This window comes from Enhydra lutris, unplaced genomic scaffold (assembly GCF_002288905.1).
Source record: "Enhydra lutris kenyoni isolate GAN:26980312 unplaced genomic scaffold, ASM228890v2 scaffoldscaffold31, whole genome shotgun sequence".
Classification (NCBI taxonomy): Eukaryota; Metazoa; Chordata; class Mammalia; order Carnivora; family Mustelidae; genus Enhydra; species Enhydra lutris.
The window spans coordinates 22,630,077-22,645,107 of record NW_019154115.1 but is presented as its reverse complement, the minus strand read 5'-3'; positions in this window follow the sequence as shown (position 1 = coordinate 22,645,107).

Genomic DNA, 15,031 nt, shown 5'->3' with positions numbered 1-15,031 from the left:
GTATCTATCTTGTGGGATGTTTTGAGAGTGAAATGAGTCAATTTAAGTAAAGTGCTTACCACATAGAAATTGTTTAAAAACGAGTGCTTGTAGTTTGGCCTAAAATTTTCTATAGGTGATCAGAAACTAAATTAGTCGACTTTACTCGTGTCTAAGTTTATCTAACACATATAAACAGGTATTACTTTCACTCTCTCCAGTATTAAAAGATCAGAATGTTAAAACAATAATGTTGACTTCTATGTGCAGAGATGTTACTGGGCTCTCAATTTCAAGGAAAACATTTCTCTGGTCATGTTGTTATATTCCAAAAACTAATACGTTCCTAGGATTCTCTGGGGCCAGTGACACCCACAAGCATCTGGAAGATTTGGTGTGGCCAACCCACAGCTCCCTCTGCCCCACACTGTGCAGAAACCTAGGCCAGACCCTAGGAACACTGACAGGGCATAAGAGTGAGCTTGTCAATAGCTGAATACACATGGCTTGTTGTTGTTATTTTGTTCCAGGACGTATGTTCCAGCTTGTTTACAGTTGCAAAAGGCTAGAACAAAGTGTACACCGTGAATAACAGATTGATTAAGGAAATGATTACGTAGCTATAGAACAGAATAGACTATCATGCAGTCACCAATAAGAGTGAGGTACATCCCTTCCTAAATATGTTTGTGACCCAAAGATAAGGTGCAGAACACTGTATATAAGGTGCTACTATCCCTGGAGCAGAATGGAGGAGACACACACAAACACACACAAACCTGAATACATACCGATAAGTTTATATATATGTACAGGCTTGTATATTATGTACAGACTGTGAAAAGATACAAGGAAACTGAATGCTTGATGCTTTCAGAAGAAGAAACTTGGGCCTGGAACAGACAGGAACTCTGCTGATACTCTCTCCCCAACCCTGGTCCTCCTCCATCCTCGCTCTACTGTTACAGGCTCATGGCACACAATGGATGCTCGTTAGATGTGTCTGTTGCTGCCCTTCTCTCTTTGGAAAAGTGTGACTGAGACAGAGCTTGGGGCCGGTTCGCAGCAGAAGGGTTAAAACCTGTGTTTTGGAAACCAATTTGCTTTGAGATATTTAAATCCTATGTGTCTATTTCTCCCTTGTTCTCTGCAGGGCTCAAAAAGCCTTCTAAGGGGCGCCTGGGTGGCTCAGTGGGTTAAGCCGCTGCCTTCGGCTCAGGTCATGATCTCAGAGTCCTGGGATCAAGCCCCGCATCGGGCTCTCTGCTCTCTAGGGGAGCCTGCTTCCTCCTCTCTCTCTGCCTGCCTCTCTGCCTGCTTGTGATCTCTCTGTCAAATAAATAAATAAAATCTTTAAAAAAAAAAAAAAAAAAAGCCTTCTAAAAGATAAAGCTGGCCGCAGCTTTAGCAAAACAGGGCCAAAAGTTGCACTCTTGGCTCGCGGGAAGCGGGCAACAGAGCGCCCCCCTGGCGGGCCAGTCAGGACAGGAGCGGGAGAGAGAGTACAGAGGCCACGGAAGAGAGAAGCTCCCAGCCAGGATCAGAGTCCTTGCCTGCAGGCGTTTTATTAGAGCAGCTCGGGAACAAAGTGGACTCAAGACTCAGAGAACATCACGTTAGGGTGGGATCAAGGCTTCCCGCAGCAGATGCTTCCCCCACTCCCAACCCTCACACTATGCACCCGTGAAGATTCCCCGGGTGGAAGGGGGACTAAGGAAATTTGAAAGAAAAGCAAGTGTCAGCCTAGGAGGTCCTGTCTGGCCAGAAGGCAATCACCCACAGAGGAGACAGAGTGGCCCTTCTCCCGTTGTCCAACCATGTTTCCTCACCCCACCTCCTGCACATGAGGAGCCTGAGAGAGCATAGCTATCAGGCTGGGGTCAGTGAAGGGTGTAGCTTCTGGGGAAGGAAGGAGAGGGAGGACCACAGAAGGCAAACCAACCAGGGCTCAGATCTTAGAACTGGAAGGAGGGTCAGGGCACCAGGATCCCTAGGAGACCACGCACTTGGTGATCTTGAGTTTTCAGAAGCTGAGGTAACAGTTGGTTGTCCATTGCAGGGTTGTGTCACCTTCTAGGTATGGCACTAAATATGTCACTTATCCTTCAGAAGCTCTAATGAATGAAGGTATCTATGGACTTGCATTACAGATTCTTTTCTTAGGAGGAGCTATAGGTAAGAAATATAGTCTGATAGTTTTCAGCAAGTCCCTAAGTTTTCTGGAAAAGTGCACAGCTGTGAAAATGGCCCTTCCTTTTCATTCTTTAAAACTTGCCATGTCTGTTCTCTAGAATATCTCCCCTTAAACCTCTAGATGGAAAGGGAAAACAGAAGTAGGTGGTAAGCGGTATGGATAGAGCGTAGCTCAAGGACATGTCCACACTGAGAACGTCTTAGCCAGCTTTGTGTTCACCTGGCTAATTGTTGTGATATAAATTTGAGTGACAAAATCCTTTTCTTCAGAAAGTGTAGTCTGAGGTTCTGTCCTAGCCTTACACCTCCCTGGTAGGGACCTCCCTGTTTCCTCTGACTGACAGTTATATAAAGAGCAGATATTATTTTTCCACAATAACAATGACTTTTCACAGTCAGTGCTTCCCTAGATAGCATTAGCGAAGATTTATAGATACTATCTCATGCCACACAACTTGGCTTGGCACAATCTCACCCACTAGAGAGGCCTACTCCAGTTTATTTAAAAGTTCTGTACTGCCAGTCCCCATTTTAGCCCAGAGCCATTTTGTCCCTTCATCTCTGAAGCAGTAGCGTTCTTTCAGCCTGAACTCCAGGCCCAGCCTTTGTGGCTCAAATAGAAACTACTCTCCTAATGTCCATACAAAGCCAACTCAAGAGTATGTCTGGTTTTGTACTCTGCTTGGAGAACACTTCTTCTCTTTCTTTTAAGATCGTATTTATTTGTCAGAGAAAGAGAGCACAAGTAGGGGGAGAGGGAGAAGCAAACTCCCTGCTAAGCAAGGAGTCTGATGTGGGACTTGATCCCAGGGTCCTGGGATCCTGACCTAAGCCAAACACAGACACTTAACGGACTGAGCCACCCAGGTGTCCCCGTAGAACATTTCTAAACTAATCTCTTTTTGGCCAATAATTCTAAACTTCTGCTCTGAAGGCTTTCTCCCTCTTATCTGTACTATAAAGACACTCTTCTTAAAACAACAACAACAATAAAACTCTTCTTTGCTTAAAATTCACTAACTATGGGACATTCAGAAAGCCAGCAACACATCTCTTTCAGGAGCTCGTTGTCCTCACTCAAAAAATATTTGATCAGATATTATTAGGAATCACCTATTGCTATGTAGTTCATTTGGCCAAAGTGCTGAAGATACAGCCAGAACTACCCTAGACCAAGGCCCTTCCCTGGGCCTCACACGTAAGAAAGGCCAACAGGGAACTAACACAAACATACAACATAATAAATATATTAAGGGGTGCCTGGGTGGCTCAGTGGGTTAAGCCTCTGCCTTCGGCTCAGGTCATGATCCCAGGGTCCTGGGATGGAGTCCCGCATTGGGCTCTCTGCTCAGCAGGGAGCCTGCTTCCTCCTCTCTCTGCCTGCCTCTCTGCCTACTTGTGATCTCTGTCTGTCAAATAAATAAATAAAATCTTTTTTAAAAAATAAATAAAAATAAATATATTAAGGAACACAGAGGTGCCTCTGTGACTTGAAATCCAGGGCAACCAAGAATCCTAAACCTCTGCTTTCATGCCTGACACAGCTCTAATCCAAGGGAAATAGTTCTCCACAGTTCTTGCCCAAAGCCTTAAAAGGGAACTATGCCTGAGTGACGAGACCGCTCACAGATTGTGCCTCTGCCAGGATAGGAGACAGGCCTGTTTCCAAGTACTGGAAGGATCTGAGCCGCAGAAGCCCGTCAGTAAAACAAAAGGCTGACTTGTCAAATTCTTCCTTTCAGATGGCATGACTGCCGTGCATTTTATATTGTGATGTATCACGATGCCAAGCATCTCTTTCCTTCTCTCCCTTCATGTTCCAATGTACAGTTTTGAAAGTATTCACAAATTAGCACAATCCCCCCCGACAGTTGTACATGACAGCTGAAGCATGTTTGGCAATATTCGATTTCTTTACCCTTAAATTTGTACATATGTATTGTGACACTTCATACTAATTCTTTACAAAACTCTATATATCTAGATATTGTTTTAAGAAGTGGCAAAAATAGCAATAGAATTTACAGAACTTTATATAATAAAATGAAAATAATCCGTAACATTTACTGTGATAATCTTAATTTAACATATGCAACCCCATTTCAGTGTTACAACATACGTAAAACTCACAACTCATTTCCAAATCTCAATATTGTTTTATTTTCTTTCCTTTTTTTAAGATTTTATTTATTTATTTATTTGACAGAGAGAGAGATCACAAGTAGGCAAAGAGGCAGGCAGAGAGATGGGGGGAAGCAGACTCCCCTCTGAGCAGAGAGCCTGATGCGGGGCTCGATCCCAGGACCCTGAGATCATGACCTGAGCCTAAGGCAGAGGCTTAACCCACTGAGTCACCCAGGTGCCCCTGTTTTATTTTCTTACGAAGGTTTATTTATTTGAGAAAGAGAAAGAGAGAGAAAGCATGCAGTGGGAGGGGCACAGGAGAGAGGGAGAGTGAGGTGGAGAGAGAGAATCTTAAGCAGGCTCCATGCTGACCACAGAGCCCAACGTAGGGCTCAGTCTCGTGACCCTGAGATCATGACCTGAGCCCAAATCAAGAGTTTGATGCTTAAACAACTGAGCCACATAGATGCCCCGAATATTGCTCTAAGAACAGTACTGATAATACATTCCCATAACCTTTTAACAGAAAAAAAATCTTCAAATGGAAATTAATTTTTAAAAATTAATAACTTACAATGATCCAAGAAAAATTAGCTACTTTGACATATCCATTGCTGTCATAAGAAGAATATAAACTGTGTAAAAACTTAGACTGTGGCAACAGTGATTTTGCTGAAACAAAAGCAAAAAATGAATTTTCAGCTGTGCCTTTTGAAGGCCAATCTGTCTGCCTTACTTCCTTCAAACAGAAGACATCCTGCATGCCATCCACTCTCTGCTGCCGTCCACCACAGTGGTCTCCCCAGGACTTTGGGGGGGTGAAGTGGAAGGGATACAATTATACGGTCATTAGCTATTCCAGGGACAGAGGATTTGTAGGACTACAGAAAGAAGACTTGAGGAGAAGGACATCAGACTCTGGGGCTCTTCAGATGTTTCTGGGTCACCTATGCTATCAGCGTCAGAGGGAAATGAGCAGAGGGTGGGAGATTTCAAGCACGGGTGAGTCATGCACTTTTTGCCTCCTCCCATCCCGGGAGCCCTTACATTCACCTTCAGCCACCTCTGCTTTCAGCCATCAGTGCTTTCTCTCCTTCATGAGCACTTCCTTTCCTCTCCCAACAACTTACCAACCCCAACAGGAACCATCTTCAGTTCGAACCGTATCGTTGCAAGAGCGGGAATAAAGCTAGAGAATGGCTCCTTACAACCTCAGGATCAGGGCGCCTGGGTGGCTCAGTTGGTTAAGCGTCTGCCTTTGGCTCGGGTCATGATCTCAGGGTCCTGGGGTGGGGCTCCCTGCTCGGTGGGGAGTCTGCTTCTCCCTCTCCCTCTCCCCTTCTCCCTCTCCCTCCACCCCTTCCCCCTGCTCATACTTTCCCTCTGTCTCTCTCTTTCAAATACTTAAAATTTTTTAAAATGAGGATCAAATTAAAAAAGGACCAACCAGAGCATTTTCCAAAGCTCTGAATCCCCAGCCAGGAGTCTGAGAGGGCTATAAGGGAGCAGATGAATGTGACTTCAAGTGAGTCTGCAGTGAGAAGGATGGAATGAAAATGGGCATGAGAACCACGGACAGGAGCAAGAGCTAAGGTGGCTGGGCCATGGCAACTGGAAGCCAGAGTCAGGAGTAACTTAGGAAGGGAAGCAGGACCTGGAGAAAGTTAGGAAGAACCATGAGAACCACAGGAGGGCGCTGCACTCCCATGGGCTAGCCGGGACTGCCTGGGACTAGCACAGTAAAGAGGTCAATCCGGACAGCAAACCCCCTCTGCCTTGCTCCCCAAAGAGAGCATCTCTCCCTCTCCCTAACTCTTGGGTTTCTTGTGCTGACACAACTATAGGAGAGAGACACACAGTCACCACCCACTTCACACACCAGCTCCCAGCAGATACACACACATATTCATGTGGGAACATGTAAATATCATCTCCTCCCAGTTCTGAAGATTACCTTGCTAATAGTGTTTTCTGTGTAGGCAATGTGCTGAGAAGACCTGCCTTCCCTTCCATAATGCATAACAACACCTCTGTTTTTGTTTTCTTAACTGGGCTTCACACACAATATGGGGCTTGAACTTGTAACCCTGAGAACAAAAGTCTCAAGATCTATGGACTGAACCAGCCAAGTGCCCCTCACAACAGCACCTCTTGCTGGTCAGGACTGATGCTCTTTGGAGTTCTTTACCTTTTCCTCATGTTTTGCCTCAGCTTAAAAATATCAGGGTGTTAGGATATAAAAGTAGCCTAAATGCCCATATTCGGGTGAATGGGTTAAAAAAAAAAATATCCACACAGTGGATTATTCAGCCATGAGGAAGAAAGATATCCTGACATTTGCAACAACATGGATGGACCTTGAGCACATTATCCTAAGCGAGATAAGTCAGACAGAAAAAGACAAATATTAGATGATATCACTTACAAGTGGAATCTAAAAGAGTCAAATTTAAAAAAAAAAAAAAAAAAGAGAGAGAGAGTAAAATGGTGGTTACCAGTGATGAAGGAGAGTTGGAAAGCAGGCAGACAGGGGTAAAGGCCCATACCTCCGGGGGAACGACTCTTAAAAGGATTTTACACCCCCCTGGAAGGAGGCCGCCACCCTTTCCCACATGACAAAAACCTGATTGGATGACAGGCTCAGGGAGGGTTAATCAGATTAAAACAGCTGTCAACCAGTTCACAAAAGTCTTGAGACTTAGAAATTCTGGTGGCATCCCTCTCAGGTCCCCTCCCTCCTCAGGAGCTTAGTACTATCACTTAGCTATCCCTCAACAAACCTGGCTCTGCTGCCCACCACTCTGTCTGGCCTACCTCTCTATTCTTCGAAGCCGCATGACCGAGAACCTCTGGCACTGAGAAAAAAATCCTGTAACACCAGGGGATAGGGGGAGAAAAAATCCTGTAACACCAGGGGATAGAGGGTGAGGGGATAAGACTGATGTAGTTTAAGAGTATAAACTTACAATGAGTAGTAAATAAGTCATAGAGATCTAACTCACAGTATAATGAATATAGGTAACAAAATACTATACTACATTATCAAACTTACTAAGAAACTAAAATGTAATTATCCCAAAGACTAAAAGGAATGGATAATTATGTAATCTGATAAAGGTGCTAAATATAGCTACAAAGGCAATCATATTACAACATATAAATACATCAAGGTAGCACATTGTACATCTTAAACTTACACAATGTTATATGTCAAATATATTCAATTTTTTTAAAAATCAGAGCTTTTGATGATATCCTATCTGTCCTCATCCTAAGTTCATATGTTCTTCCTGATGCCAAACTTTGCCTTCATAAGAAAGAATGACAGGAGATCAAGACAGAAGTCAATTATGGTTCATCTTGGAGAAAAACATTCTGTACAGTTCTCTGGATGGTGTGTGTTATCAGTCAGCCTTCTGAAAAACAACAGAGAGAAAACTGCAATTATCCAGAGGGTGAAGCATTTTTCTTGAAGTGTTCTCAGGGAGAAAGAAACTCATAAAAATCAGTCAAGAATTCTCTGAGCAACCCTGGGATTCCAAACATTCCTCTATCAGTATCACCCACTTGGAGGAGGAGTCCAAAAGTCTAGGTGAGTGTGTGGTCCCCACTGCACCAAGAAGAAGGTTTGTTGAGCCTGGAAAGGACCTCAGAATGTCTGATTTAAGAAGCCAACATTTTAAATAACATCTCCATTTTTTTCTTATTAGAGAAGTAACACATATTCAATACGGAAATGTTAGGAAATTTGGAAAAATCACAAATCTTAAAGAAAAACAAAAACAGATCAGCTGTAATCTCGCCAGCCAAAGATAAACATATTCACAAATTTCCAACCAACATTTTTTCTGATTGTATTTAAAACTAAAATGTGTGATAGGAAACATAGTATTTTATGTTCTGCTTCTTTTTTTCCTCCCTTTCCAATAACAAGAGAATGTTTCCCCCCCCCATAAGCTTTCTCAGGGGGTGTATTTTATAGTGGCAGCATTGTTTTCCATCCTAGATTTCCATCACTTACTTATCCTTTCTCTTATTACTGAGTTATTCGGTTATTCTGTCCACACAGGAGAGCAGCCTGACAGCTGATAACCCTGTCTGAAGTTTTGCCTCAGTGCTGGTGGCCTTTCCCCTTGAGCTGTTTCAAGTGTGTGTGATCACCAGGGTGGGGACCTGTTCTCCTGGAAGTTCTTGTTCTTTGTTTCAGTTTAGAATGCTGTTATAAGACAGAAAACTCCATGGAGTAAATCTGAATATCTAAGTAACTTTATTAATCAGTGCATGAATCAGAAAGCATCCCATCTAGTAAGTAGAGGGGAGCTCCTAGGAATTGTCAAAATGAAGGGTTTCCATAAGAAAGAGGGTAGGACAAGAAGTTATTAGCAAAGGAAAAGAGAGGATTGTATCAAGCCAGGACATGTTGGGGGAGGGGGAACAACAGGGTTTTTATCATGTATATTACTGCACTAGTGCTGATCAGGAAATTTCATATTGACTGTTAAAAGATGGCATTCATTGAATAGATTGAAACTATTAAATTACTTATTCCCTGGAGCCAGGGGGTCTTGGCATCCACATTTCCAGTACCAGTGGTCTGGAATACACACATGTGGCCTCGCCCAGTTACTCTAGCCCCATGGCTCCCTAGATGTTATCTATTGTGCTGGAAGGCTCCAAAGAAATTAACTCCTTGTCCCTTACAAGGAGGACATACACTAAGGTATTTGTAAGATAGGAAAAGGAGGGGGGAAAACAGTTTTTATGGGGTCCCTTCAGTTTCCCTGTCTTAATTAGATCTTCTATTTTACTCAGTTGAATTTTTTTTCTTCAACAATGGAAATTGAGTAAGAAGAAAAGACTGTGTATAGCTCTAAGATACACAGAAATGAATCAGAAGGATATCAGTCAACTAATATTGGACACATATTGTAAATCATGTGAATCGTTTAAGTATTTTTTTAAAGATTTTATTTATTTATTTGACAGACAGAGATCACAAGTAGGCAGAGAGGCAGGCAGAAAGGGGGGGGGGGTGAAGCAGGCTTCCTGCCGAGCAGAGAGCCCGATGTGGGGCTCGATGTGGGGCTCGATGTGGGGCTCAATCCCAGGACTCCGGGATCATGACCTGAGCTGAAAGCAGAGCCTTTAACCCACTGAGCCACCCAGGTGCCCCTGTTTAAGTATTTTTAAAAGATGCCTCATTCCCCACTGAAATGAGCTTGTTTTGACAGATGGTTTTTACCTCACCTTGTAAATTATAAAATTCTATTTTTCTTAAGAAATCTCATAAAAAGGGTGATGTGGGAAAGATATTAGGGTTCAAAGCCAACGGCCAAGAAAGAATTCTTTGGTGCAAAAAAGGTGGTTTTATTAAAGAATGGGGACATTCTTTTTTTTTTTTTTTAAGATTTTATTTATTTATTTGTCAGAGTGAGCACAGGCAGACAGAGTGGCAGGCAGAGGCAGATGGAGAAGCAGGCTCCCGCTGAGCAAGGAGCCCGATGTGGGACTTGATCCCAGTACGCTGGGACCATGACCCCAAAGGCAGCGGCTTAACCAACTGAGCCACCCAGGCGTCCCAGAATGGGGATATTCTTTAATAAGATTTAATAAGAGCTGCACTGGGGTCATGAGCAGTGGCTCATTACATACTTTCAAGCTGGGAGGGGGTCAGGAATATCGAAAGTCTCTAAGGAATTTTGGAAGCAAGGTTTCCAGGACTTTAAGGGGGCTAGCTATTGTTGGGGAAAGGTCGTTTATTACTGTCCAATAAAACCTTAGTCATGAGACCCTTCAGATGTATATCAGTGGATATATGCTTGGGGGATGATTGCCAACCTGTATCTTGGGGGGTAGAGATAAAGGAAGTTCCCAAAGGAATTTTTATAGGTTAAATTAGACTTAAATGATCCTGGGGTTTGGGTTAAGACTGCCGTTTGCCCTTAGCAAAGTATCAACAGCAAGGCAGTTGAGTCCCTAAAGGAATGTCACTCTGCCTGTTTCAAGGACTTGTCAGTGGGCTGTAGGGAGTAAGGAAATTTAATAATTTTTCTTCTGCCTTTGCTTCCCACATCACAGGGGTGCCTGGCTGGCTCATTCAGTGGAGCATGTGACTCTTGATCTTGGGGTCATGAGTTCGACCTCCACGTTTATGTAAACTTGTTTTAAAACTTGTCTTTTTTAAGAGAAATTATTTTATTTTACTTTTTTAGTAATCTCTACACCCAACAGGGGGCTCAAACCCACAACACCAAGATTAAAAGTTCCATGCTCTTCCTGCTAAGCCAGCCAGGTGCCCCTTGAGAAATTTTTTAAAGAAAACATGTTTATATCTGAAATTGAGTAATGTGTACATGTTGTTTTTGAGAGGAAGGCTATGGAAGAATGGATGAGAGTCTAGGGCCAGACCCCTTGGTGCAGTAACCCCCAGTCCCTGGTAAGAGTTCTAGTGTAAACGCCTGTGCAGCCACACTATCACTGAACATGGAACATCAAGCACTAGTCTCTTGCCCTTCTCTTTTTTTTTTTAAGTTTTTTTTTTCTTTTTTACACTTTTTTGCACTTCTAATGGGAGAACTTACATCAGGTTCTTTGCAGACCATGACCCCCAGTCTTTGAGGCGACTCCAGCCTCCTTGGGCAAAAATGAGGAAACAAAGGATATTTGATATTTGATCCTTTTTACTCATATTTTATTCTTATGTAAAACCTTGCAGGTGGCTGGCAACGACAGCAGCCTGGCACTGAAACACTGATTGTTCCTGTTAAGTTGGTATGACTCCCTATTGTCCTACCCCATTCATTCCCTTGCTCCCTGCTTAGCTCACTGACAGGTATAAATGTAAATGTTGTATTAACCAAATGTGTGGGCATATGTCATAAATATTTTCTCTCAGTATTGCCTGCATTTTGAAATCCTGAACCTAAGAGTTTTGCATGCAACCTTGAGTTACTACTCAAAATAAAACACATATCCTTCTTCTTGTAGTTCTTGGCCTGCTGAATCCTTGAAAAGCATATGAGAAATATATAGCAACCTATTCTCAACTTGGCCAATCTAATGAGTCTCTGTCACTCTAAGAGAATTCCTAGCCTCATCCTCCTCTCTTGGACAACCATCATCCTGAGACCAGGGTAATTTTTTTTTAAGATCTTATTTATTTATTTATTTATTTATTTGAGAGATAGTGAGAGGGCACAGGGGGTGGGGTGGGAGGAGCAACAGAGGGAGAGGGAGAAGCAAGCTCCCCACTGAGTAGGGAACCCAATACGGGGCTTGATCCCAGGCATGACTAAGCTAAGGCAAATGCTTAACTGACTGAGCCACCCAGGCACCCAACCAGGGTCATGTTGAATTGCATTCCAACAACTAAGAAGTCCAGCCAGTTGAAATGCACAATGTCTACTTGCTGAATATGTAACTTGGTTCCCAAAATTATTAACAGGACCTATTAACCTGAATTCCTATTTTGGAATATTAGTATCTTTATTAGTATCTTTATTACCTCCCCATTTCTACACTGCACCAAGTATAGTTTACAAAGCTCAGTCAAATGACAGGAACCTATACATCTTACATTAGAATGAATTTGGTAACTCATTGATAATGACATTTTCTCCTTAATTACGGGGGCGGGGGTGGGAGGATAATGCATCTCAATTGATTCTCAATCAACCTAAAGTATACTGAGATTCCAAAAATGAACATAAAACACAAGACACAGAATCAATAATCAAAAATAGAAGAAACATTCTTTGGCAGAAGGTGGGGAGCTAATTGTAGAAATAGAGAACATCTAGTCCCATCATAAGCAGAAGTAATACAAAAACATTGCCTTCTGAAAATTTTCTAAAACACAACAAAAGAGAAGGCATTCTGAAAGTTCTTAAATAGAAAAGAGGACCACCAGAGAGGAATACCGATAAGAGTAGTCTGTGAAATTCCACTGAAAAAATAAAAACTACCCTATGGACACCAAGAAACAAAGGATATTTGATCCTTTTTACTCATATTTTATTCTTATGTAAAGACAACAGAGATATACTTTTAGATCATTAATATTTATTTAAGTGACATTTCTGAGTGCCCTTGATGTGGCAAGCACTATGCTAAGTGCTGTGTATACAGTGGTGAAGAAAATAGACATGTGCCTGCATTTTACAAATCCTCTCCCCACATACTTTGCTTATGATAATTATGAAGTATATGTCAAATACTGAGCTGTAAATCTGTGAAGAAAGGCTTGAAAGAGGATGTTGCCTATTTATCCAAGTGATAACCAGTAACATCAGTATCCATGTGCCTTAGAAATGAGGAATGGGTATTTCCCAAACTAGCTCAGAAGGGTATATTTGAAGAAGAGAAAATCTTTCTATCGCAGCAGTTAATTACCTTCAGTAAGAGCCCATCATAACCAAGGACACTGCACATTTGTCATCAGGACTACGGCTTGGGACCTCTTTTGTATCCTGGATCAGTAGATCAAGTGAGGACAAATCATTTATCAAATCTGGGAAAGAGAAAAGACAAACATCAAAAATGAAAACATAGTGCAGGTCATCACCAGATGGCTCTGCTAGACTGAAAGTAAAATCAAAGTCACAGAGAGGTATAACCAAGAATTAGCTAAACTATGACATTCTATTTAATCACAGTTCAGAACAACTCCCCTAATTGCTGCTGAAGATACTTCAGTAATATCACTTACCTCTGGAAGACAGTAGAGGACTAGTGAGAAGAGATGATTGGTGTTTACTTTAGAACAAAAGAAAAGACACAACACACTCCAGCTCCAAGGGAGAGAGGTGGAAGGGGACAGAAGGGAGAGAAAGAAAGAGGGCAAGAGAAAGAGAGTGTGAGACAGAGGAAGAGAAAGGAGGGAGGGCAGGAGGAGGGGAAAGACTGGCTTTCTAAATGCACAGCTAAAGCAACAGCTCAGAGGCATGGGTACCATTCTTCAGGATCCAGTGTGCTTATTGAACAAGAGAGCTCTAAATGATACTGTGTCCCAAATAGGAAAAGTACAGGGTTCCAGCAACCAAAGAGCAGAAGCAGAAGTAACTCCACTTACCACACCCACTGACCAACTGGGAAATTTTGTACTTTCTTCTCTGTAACTCTGGGCTCTGCAGGGCCAAAGGTCCAGGTCCCCAGAGCAGATGCACCCTTAGTCTTTAAAAAAAAATCTTAAAAAAAAAAAATGTGGAGGGGCACCTGAGTGGCTCAGTTGGTTAAGTGTCTGCCTTCAGCTCAGATCATGATCTCAGTGTCCTGAGATCCAGCCCTGCATGGGGCTCCCTGCTCAGCAGGGGACATGCTTCTCTCTCCCCCTGACGCTCCCCCTGCTTGTGCCCTCTCTCTCTCTGTAAAATAAATAAATAAAGTCTTAAAAAAAAAAAAAAAAAACATGGAGTTAACAGACTGTCAGGGTTAAGTAGTCCTTATTAGCAAGAGGAAGGATATAGGGCTGCTTTCACACAATGAGGCCAGACAGGATTTCGTGTAGAACCCAAGCGATCTATTTGGGTGCTTCCTAGAATTCCCATGCTCCATTGTAACTGTGAATATGTGCGTTCAGCAATCTCAGCCAGAGAAATATATGACTGTCAAGGGTTTGGACCCCTCAGGAATGAAGGTTTGGGTCATAATACCAGGCAAGCCACTAAGACCTGAGGACATGTAGTGGAGAGTGAGGGGAAATTAGAATTCATAGTAAAGGAGGGAGTGGATGCGGGCCAGTTGCAGCCCTGAGATCAACTGCGGTGATAGTGGCTATAATTTGCCGCAGTAACCTCCTTCTTCTAAGTTTCTCTTTAGGAACAGAGGCCCATATGAAGGTTGAAGGAATTGTCCCTTGAACCCGTCTGGAAAAGTAGATCTGTGTGGCTCTAGGCAGCTATGAAAATGCACTCCTCAGATCTCCTGCCATGGGGATCATAATTGATGATGGCCCCAATTGCCACACTGAATCTGCTACACTTCCCATGGGCTGTCCTCAAAAAATCAGTGCAGCAGGGATAATAAGTCATCCCTGTCTCTGCCCAATGCAGGACGCCTCTAACGTTGGGCTCAAAGATTCTCCTGGCCTGGCTGAAACTCTTAGAACTGTGCGTATCCAACCTGTTTTACTTCCCGCCCTCTTTCACAGAGCTCAAACTTGATTCCCACTCTAACAGTTCTTCCTGCCTCCTCTGGTTTCCTCTTCCTTTCCCCCCTCACAAAACTCCTTCCAGAGCACTCAGATTATAAAGCCAAAGTCTCCTTTATTAGAATCGAAGCTTACTAACCTAAACGCAAATCAGACACTTAACTCCCTGATGGATATAGTTCCCCATATTTTACCCCATAATTATTATATTTGGACTCTTGCAGTTGCAGCAAAGACAATACTTTCACCCATCCAGTCAACAGATACCAAAAAGTTAACATATTCCATAGTTGACCAATATGTTTGCTAACAGAATCAAGAGGGCACACAGCCCAGTGAGTTCATTTTAATGCTATATGTTAATTTAACACTTCAGGACATTTACCATATTGTTCCCAGTTAACTTGCTAAGTTACATTCCAAGGGCCAACAATATCAGGTAGAGTATATGTTTAAAGGTGAAACTCAGACTTAAAACTGCCCAAGTTTATTCTTTTATTTTTATTTTTAAAAAGATTTATTTATCTATCTATATAGCACGTGAGTGGGGGGAAAGACAGAGGGAAGGAGAGAATCTCAAGCAGATTC